Source organism: Nipponia nippon, unplaced genomic scaffold (genome assembly GCF_047370975.1).
Source record: "Nipponia nippon isolate SJK-2023a ecotype South Korea unplaced genomic scaffold, ASM4737097v1 scaffold_2, whole genome shotgun sequence".
Taxonomy (NCBI): domain Eukaryota; kingdom Metazoa; phylum Chordata; class Aves; order Pelecaniformes; family Threskiornithidae; genus Nipponia; species Nipponia nippon.
The window spans coordinates 54,746,158-54,753,963 of NW_028262336.1; positions in this window are offsets into that span (position 1 = coordinate 54,746,158).

The following is a 7,806-nucleotide window of genomic DNA, read 5'->3' on the forward strand; positions in this document are numbered from 1 at the left end:
GTCTTTGTTTTCCTAAGTGATATGCAAACCTAATTTTTCTGTTAACTCAGAGGGTTCATTACTTCCATTTTGGACTGTCAATCCTCATCTTACATCCTTTTCTACTTGTGGGGAATTTTCAAAAATTTCCTAATGGAGCTTATGTGCTTTTATATTTACAATCCAGGTAAGTAACACATTCATTGTTACAAGATCAGCTATTCATCGGTTCAACACTTGTAATCTTATTATGGACATATAGTTTTTTTGGACCCTCTAATACTATCTAAATAACAATTCTTCCAAGTTATTGTGTGAAAACATTTAGAAGTCACATGATAAATACACATATGTGTGGTCATATGTATATGTGTTTGTTAGTGTATGTGCACAAAAGACTTGGACTTAAAATACTTCAGACAGGCATATGCATATCAAGCAAATATTTCTTGTATTTTGCACAGTTTGTATCATTTTTTTCACATTCTCATACATTTCAGGACAGATCAGTACACTCTGCTGTACTGCTGAAATTCCTTTTTAATATGGTTGTCTGCTCTACCAGAAAACATAGACATTTCATTCTGAGTTTTCATTTTTAGTGCTCCATTGTAGCAAAGCAGAAGAAAAACAGCATTTCTGTAGCAAACACTACACATCAATGTTATCCCGCCAGATCTCCAGCCGACCCGGGGGGTGGGGGGGTGGGTTATACCCCCAGCAGTAGGCGTGTCATGTTATAAGGGGCGGAGACAAGGGAGGGTCGACACTTAACTCTTTCCGTACAGCACGTGATCTTCCGGTCGCCAGCCCTTATCTTTACTACATTTCCCCCTCCCTTAGCTCCAGTAGTTCTGGATCTTGCTGGAGAAGCTGTGTGTAAAATAATCGATATGTGGTAAGACTTATACAGACACACATCCGTTATGTTCATGGATTTTGCCCAGTCCAGCCAGTAGTTCGTCGTGGCTCCCTCATTACTCCCCCACATCATCAGGATGCATAGGGAAATGGTAACCTGTCAAGATAAGACTCAATAGATTGATTAATGTCTATATGGTCGAATATTTCGACTTGGTACCCATTCTAGCATCCCTTTCTCGGGATTTGTACACACGCATACCCACGTCCCAGGCAACGGAGGGAATAAGGCCCCCCCCATTCACGGGTTTGCAGGTCCCGTACTTGAACCAAAGGGTAAGGCCCTTCGTTCTCATTGAGCCGGAAATGTGCCTGGGTTGCAGTCTGGGTTTTATAGGTGTTCTCTCGAATGGTATGATCTAAGGTAATTAGTGCCGTCGTCAACAGACGCTGTGCCCGAAATAAGGCAGGGTCAAGGGGAGGGGGAACCCCTGTTCCTGGGCTTATCTTTTCCCCCTCCCTAAGTCAGTTGAGTAACTCTTTTAATGTGTGGTGCGCGCGTTCTACAATGCTTTGGCCCGTATTGTTATACGGAATGCCATGACTCAACTGAATATCCCAGCGCGCGCAAAAGTCCTTTGTCTTCTTGCTGACATATGCCGCTCCATTATCTGTTTTAATTTTTTGTGGGATGCCAAGTTGCGCCATACAGTCCTGCCAATGTAAAATAACTGTGAGAGCATTTTGTTTAGCATGCATAGTCACTAAAATAACTCCACTGCAGGTATCAACTGTGACATGCAGATACTTACGTGGATTAAAGGGTTCATAAATCGTAACATCAGACTGCCATATTTGGTTGGGCTGCAACCCTCGAGGGTTTACCCCTGCCTCCCAGAGGGGACCTTTGGAACACACAGGACAAGCAGCAATCACAGAGCGAGCATCTTGCAACGTAATGCCAGCGAGCCTAGCTAAACCGCGAGCTCCACAGTGGAGCAGCTCATGCAGGTGGAAAGCTCGCCTTAGGTTAGAAGTTTCTTCAACTGCCAGTACGCTCTTTGCTAAGCTGTCCACTACTTCATTCCCAGCAGAAAGAAAACTCGGTATGGAACTATGACTATTAACATGGATAGGACAGACAGGAGCGGTTCTCATTTGCAGTGCGGTGAGCAACATTCCGGCAATCTCCGATGTTGCCCCAAGTGCCCATCGGCACTTCTTCAGTAACTTATATACATAGCAAGAGTCTGTGATTAGATCCAAGGCCTCTTCGGGCCATTGAGTGAGAGCCATCCATACCGCTTTGGCCTCAAGATACTGCACGGATTGCCCTTGATCTTGATAACTAATGTGGGTCCATTGACCATCCTCCTGCCATGTAACGAGAGCTTTCCCAGTAATCAATGACGTGTCGGTAAAAACCGTGCGGCCTCTGGTGGGTTGTTCAACTATGGCACTAGCTGGCAAAAAATGGAGTACCTGGATTATCTCCCCACAGGGGTGTGGTCTTAGACCTTCAATACGACCCATAAATTCAGCTATCGCCGCTTGCAGAAGCCCTACTTGTGGAAGTACCAACTCCCACTGTGCCAAAGAACAGGGCAATGCGATGACCTCCGGGTCCTTCCCTGTTAAGTGTTGAGTTTGCCTCCGACAGCGGAGAATAAGCTGGGATAATAATGTTGGCCAAGAAATTAAAGCCGTCTTTGGTTTGCCTTGATACAACCAAGCAAAAGGCCAGCCTTTTTCACCATTATTTTGCATTAGTAAAGCATGGCCAGCGGTATCGGTCATGTAAATCAGGGCAGTGACCGGTTGTTGAGGTGTAAATCGAGCGAGACCCCAATGCTGGGCCCTCTCCATAATTGTCCTAAGAATCTCCTGATGGTTTTTTGAAAGAGTCCTTGGAGCTAGGGGGGAATCTCCTCTTTTCAGGAGTTGATATAAGGTAGTCATTTCTGCCTCAGATATTGGAATAAAGTTTCTAAGCCACAATAGTTGTCCAATTAATTTTTGCACCGCATGGAGTGTTGTCACTGTAGTCCGAATTTCAAATGATTGTGCTGTCATGCTTCGTGGCCTCAGTTGAGTACCTAAATACTTTACTGCACGCCCTACCTGTGTTTTCCGAGGCTCAATGTGTAACCCATGTCACTCCAAACTATCAGCTGCACGCATGCCTTTTCCAGTAACTCCTCTTGGTTGGACGCCAATAACACGTCATCCATGTAATGGAAAATGATGACAGTAGGGAAATTTCCTCGAATAGGGCTTATCGCAGCAGCTACAGCAATTTGACACAAGACTGGTGAGTTTTTCATGCCCTGGGGTAACACCTTCCATTGATATCTGGCGCACAGGTGTTGATTGTTAGGCTCAGGAACAGTAAAGGCAAAGCGTACTCTATCTTCTTCATGCAAGGGAACACTAAAAAAGCAATCTCTAATATCTATAACCACTATTTGATAGTCAGGTGGAATCATGGCCGGAGAAGGGAGGCCCGCTTGTAGCGGGCCCATGTCTTGTATACATGCATTAACTGCGCGTAGATCATGTAGCAGTCACCACGCTCCCGATTTTTTCTTTATCACGAAAATGGGGGTGTTCCAGGGACTTGTAGAGGGTTCGATGTGTCCTGCGTCAAGTTCTCGTTGTACCAATTGTCGAACAGCCGCCCTCTTTTCCTCTGTCAATGGCCACTGCTCTACCCACACTGGTTTATCTGTCAACCAGGTGAGTTTTAATGGGCGGACACAGGCAGTGGCCATTATGATAAATTTGTACGCAGCACTATATTCATCTTCTGCAAACAACATCGTCCCAAGATGACAATGGGTAACTCAGCAATGACGGGGTTACACCATGCTACCCTAGCTTGTCCGGATTCCGGATCCTTCAACATAATTTGCATTGGGTTCCTGCTTTGATGCGAGGTCTGCATGCCTCCCACGCCTTGCAGCGAACCTCTTGGTTCGAGTGGCCAATCATCTGGCCATAGATGTGATGGGATTACTGTAACTTCCGCTCCTGTATCCAAAAGGGCTCTTAATATGAGGCGTGGTGTTCCCCCCAACTCTGGGAGCCATGGGGTAACTATAATATTTACTTCTGGTCGTGTGGTCATGTTTAGGGTGAGTGCCACATACGGCGAGGCTCTATCCCCAGCCTCCTCTATTGCGCGCTCCCATCTCCCCAAGGCAGCTGAGTTGGATATTGCATCATTGGAACCGCAGGCGACTGTGCTGGTCCCGGGGAAGGAGAGACTTCCTGTGCCATACATGGCGCTGCTGTCGTCGGGCCTGTTGAGCTGATCACTGGGGCAAGTGGGGATGGCACGACCCTCAGCCATCCCCTCTTCTCGTTTCCCCAACCCGGTCTCCTTTGCTGATTCCCCACTTTGCACTGTCGAGCTCTGTGGCCTAGTCGCCCGCAGCGCCAGCATCGTAGGTCTCTCTCTCCTTCCCCTGTTCCGGGGGTGTTTATTTTTGAAGGGCATTGTCGCGCCATGTGTCCTTGCCCCCCCCACTTATGGCACGTAAGTCATGCGCCGCGGCAGGCCGCATGGACTGCAGCCACTACTGGTTGCATACTTTGCACCTGTTCCAGCACATAACGAATCATCTGTGAAAGAGTGGTCCCTATGGGTAACTGTCTTAGCAACACTGCAGTTTGTGGGTTTGCTTGTGTACGTGCACAGTCAAGCAATATCGCCTCCTTAGCCTGCTCAGGAAGTCGAGCAACCTGGAGCGCCGCTTGCAGCTGGTCTAAAAACTTTGTGAAGGGCTCACTTAACGATTGCCGTATTTGGACCCCTGGAGGCTCCCTTTTATCAAGAGCCACAATGATGCGTATCGCTTCCTGGGCAGCTTTCAAAGATGCAGCAAAATCGCGCCCCCGCATTCGCTGAGCCTGTGCCTGAGGAGTTGCAAACTGCCCTTCACCCATCAACTGCTCTAAAGTCACTCCTGCCATGGGATGGTTGGCCTGTTGCGCCTTGATAACAACTTGGGTGCACCGATTCCTCCACTCCTCCCTAAACAATACCATCATCGAGGGGGTCAATACAGCCCGCATCAACTGAATGATATCAAAAGGTGCAAGCAGCGTTGCAAAAACACAGTCTAGTAGGACTTGGGTTTCTGGGGAATTTAATCCATGACTTTTCACCGTTGTGACCAATTCTTTCACCAACTTCGCATCTAATGGTTGCCACTCATATCCTCCACCTGGGCTGCTCGGATAGGAAATGCTTGCATCGGAGGGGCCTGGAATCGCACTCCTTCCAAGACACAATTTTTTGCAATCATCTGCCAATCCGTCCCGTTTGCCCTCTCTTTCGGCATTCCCCCTGTCATAAGACTTTCTGCAGTTGCCACCACCCCTCTCAATCGGCTGATCAATGCCTTGAGTTCCCTTGAAACCTCGTTAGTCCGTCTCGGAAGCGGGGGCGGATGAGCAACAATCGAGGATCCCTCGTCACCCCCTTCGCCCTCACTGCTATCAGAGCTCATGGGGTAATCGTGTACAGGCTCCCTCCGCTGTGAGGGAATACCAGTTTGATTTCCCATTGCCCCAGGGATAGGGGTTCCCTCTGGTGGCTCAGGTATCACTGGCAGTGCCGGGGGAGCCCTACCACCCCCCCCCCCGATGTCCTGCGCTCCGCTCTCTGTGTGTCCAGCACTCGTTGATCACTGGGATACAATGGGGCGTCCTCAGGTGGTTTGCCTTTTTTTTCTCCTTCCTGCCATCTTCCTTCACGTAGTTCACGATACTGCTGGGATCCCACGTCGGCCCCTGGGACCCAATCCAGCAACCTATCAGTCAGCTCCCTTTCCACACATTGTTGCAACTCGCCCCAGGGGTATTGAGGAAGTGGCAGATCCGCCGGTGCAGGAGGTGCCCAAGGTTCCGTGGGTGGCCGCTCTAAACTCCCCACTTGTATCGGGAACACCTTTCCCGACTCCTTTGTTCCCGCTGCGCCATAGTCTCCCTGCACCTCCCCTTCCTCCGTTGGCTCAGCCCCCAGTAACAACAGTTCCATCTGTGTCCCACAGGCCACTCCTTCCCAGCCAGCCTGTGTCCCCTCCGAAACTAAACTTGTTGGCTTTTCGTTCCCAGGAGATTCCTGCCCCATCAGCACGCCACGTGCGGCAGGCCAGCACCGCCTTGCCGCAAACCCCCGCTTGAGCACCCTTGTTGTTACCGACTTTAGTACCTTTATGAGTTCCGCGAGCTCCATCGCTGTTGCCTGATCACATCAGGGTCACCACTATGTAGCAAACACTACACATCAACATTATCCCACCAGATCTCCAGCCGACCCGGGCTTTATACCCCCAGCAGCAGGCGTGTCATGTTATAAGGGGCGGAGACAAGGGAGGGTCGACCCTTAACTCTTTCCATACAGCACGTGATCTTCCGGTCGCCAGCCCTTATCTTTACTACACATTTCAGGATAGAAAGTGAAGATCGTCTTAACTGAATGAAAGCAGAAACAACGTTTTTGCAGAATGTAATTTGCAAGTTGACCAAATTACCTCGTTGTCCTTGTACGCAGTCTCAGGGAACATTCACCATTCCCCAGAAGTGGAGCTCTGCCTTCCGGGAGGTGAAAGAAGTTCTGATCTGAATGGAAAGGCAAGCAAGAGCAGAGTCTGTGCAATCACATTACCACTGTCAGAGTATGTAAGAACCTTACATTGTGCAGCACACTGAAGGCTGCCTTACCCTTCCTTTCCAGCGAAGCTTTGTCTCTATGTTTAAACCGAACAACAGCACTTCCCCGGTACAATGGATTCAAGCACTGCTTTAGAGAACAGTTGAGCGAGGGACTCCAGAAGGAAAGAACAATGTAATTTATTATGAACACTTCCTTTACTGAGTAGCTGTGTTTTACAAGCTTTGTTTTCTATTTATGGAGTAGTGCTACATGCTTAATTTATAAAACAAATAATTGCTACATACTATGGCTTGTGAAAATTCAATAATTGATAAGCATTATATTAATCTTCTACTTAAGCAGAAAAATATCTTGTTAGTTGCTAGTGTGGATTGGGAGCACTGAAGGAGATACAGTATTCAAGGAGTCAGTGGTCTTGAACATGCCACGTCTGTTCTATTGGGACTTGCATTTAGGGCTTGAGGAACCTTTATGTTATTAATATAGTCTGTAACTTATAACTTATCTTTGGGAAAGGTAAACTGTATGTGGATCAAGGGTTGGAATGTAGTGATCATAACCTAGAGACCATTGCGCATTTAAGAGTCAGTGATCCACATAGCAATTAACCTGAGTAGGCACATGCCCGTGCTGTGCCACTCACATCCCTCCACCACAGGATGAGTGCAGCCAGCTCACCGTAACAGAGGAGCCTGCAGGCAGCTCCCACTCAGTAGGGGTGATTATGCCACCTGTGTGGCCTTGCCGTTATCTAACAGTGCAGCAACAAGTTCTCATAAGCGCATCCTTTAGGAACAGAGTTGTTTTCTTGTGAGGGAATTAGAGAGTAGCTCGAAGGACCAAAAGGGGAAGCTTCTCTCTATGGTCAGGATCTGCTCTGCTCTGCACAGCATGCCAGAGGAAAATCCGAATGGGCTCTGTCCAATGCTGCACGAACATAAGGTTTACTTGCTACCTGTATTCCTCCTCTTATTCTGTCTTACTAAAGCAGTTATTTTATTTAGCCATTTATTGATGGTCCTTTCTCATTGAGATCCAGATAGAGCCCTGCACCAGCTCACTCTTACCTCACCCCCCCACCCCCAGTGCAGAACAGCGTGTCTTTGAAAACCACAGGAAGAAAAGAGAAGACATAGCTATGCAGTCTATGCTTTTGAATACTGGGAACATGGAAAAAATACCTGTAATGGCTATAAAGAAAGAAAGAAAGGTGACCATACAAAATACCAGTTGGCCATAAACTTCTGCTTCTCAGAGCATAGCTCTCTACAATGTTCACTAAA